The following is a 1,726-nucleotide window of genomic DNA, read 5'->3' on the forward strand; positions in this document are numbered from 1 at the left end:
TCAAACTTGCACAGGGAAAACCTCATGTTCGAGGTGGTTAGGTTCCGAGGAACCTATCATGCGGTGCTGGGGAGACCGCGCTACGCCAAGTTCATGGCCGTCCCCAACTACACGTACCTCAAGCTCAAGATGCCGGGCCCCAACGGAATCATCAACGTCGGATCCACGTACCGCCACGCTTACAAGTGCGGCGTGGAATGCGTGGAGTACGCTGAGGCCATCGCCGAGTCCGAGGCCCTCATCGCCGACCTGGAATGCCTCTCAAAGGAGGCGCCTGACGCGAAGCGCCACGCCGGCAACTTCGAACCAGCTGAGGCGGTTAAATCCGTCTCTCTCAACCCCAGCAACGACGCCTGCAAGCAAGTCAGGATCGGCTCCGAGCTCGACCCCAAATAGGAAGCAGTGCTCGTCGACTTTCTCCGCGCAAATGCTGAAATTTTTGCGTGGAGTCCCTCGGACATGCCGGGCATACCAAGGGATGTCGCCGAGCACTCGCTGGATATCCGAGCTAGAGCCCAACCCGTGAAGCAGCACCTGCGCCGCTTTGATGAAGAGAAGCACAGGGCCATAGGCGAGGAGGTCCACAAGCTGATGGCTGCAGGGTTCATCAAAGAGGTATTCCATCCCGAATGGTTAGCTAACCCTGTGCTTGTGAAGAAAAAAGGTGGGAAATGGAGGATGTGCGTAGACTACACTGGCCTAAACAAAGCATGTCCGAAGGTTCCCTACCTTCCGCCTCGCATCGATTAAATTGTGGACTCCACTGCTAGGTGCGAAACCCTGTCATTCCTCGACACCTATTCAGGTTATCACCAAATCAAGATGAAAGAATCCGACCAGCTCGCGACTTCTTTCATCACACCCTTTGGCATGTATTGTTATATTACTATGCCCTTTGGCTTGAGGAATGCAGGTGCAACCTACCAAAGGTGCATGAACCATGTGTTCGGAGAGCACATCGGCCGGACGGTCGAGGCTTACGTCGATGACATCGTTGTCAAGACAAGAAGAGCCTCCGACCTCCTCTCCGACCTCGAAGTGACTGTCGGGTGCCTGCACGCAAAGGGCGTAAAGCTCAATCCCGAGAAGTGTCTCTTCGGAGTCCCCCGAGGCATGCTCCTGGGGTTCATCGTCTCCGAAAGAGGCATCGAGGCCAACCCAGACAAAATCGCAGCCATCACCAACATGGGACCCATCAAGAATCTAAAAGGAGTACAAAGGGTCATGGGATGCCTTGCGGCTCTAAGCCGCTTCATCTCGCGCCTCAGCGAGAAAGGATTGCCCTTGTACCGCCTCTTAAGGAAGGGCGAGCGCTTCACTTGGACCCCCGAGGCCGAGGAAGCCCTCGGGAACTTAAAGGCACTCCTTACTAACGCACCCATCTTGGTGCCCCCCGCTGCGGGAGAAGCCCTCTTGATCTATGTAGCCGCAACCACTCAGGTGGTCAGCGCCACGATCGTATTCGAGAGACGAGAAGAGGGGCATGCATTGCTCGTCCAGAGGCCGGTCTACTTCATCAGTGAAGTGCTGTCCGAGACCAAGATCGGCTACCCATAAATTCAGAAGCTACTGTACACAGTAATTCTGTTGTGGCGAAAGTTGCGACACTACTCCGAGTCTCATCCGGTGACTGTGGTGTCATCCTTCCCCCTGGGAGAGATCATCCAGTGCCGAGAGGCCTTGGGTAGGATAGCAAAATGGGCAGTGGAACTCATGGGTGAAACAA

Source organism: Zea mays, chromosome 8 (assembly GCF_902167145.1).
Source record: "Zea mays cultivar B73 chromosome 8, Zm-B73-REFERENCE-NAM-5.0, whole genome shotgun sequence".
Classification (NCBI taxonomy): Eukaryota; Viridiplantae; Streptophyta; class Magnoliopsida; order Poales; family Poaceae; genus Zea; species Zea mays.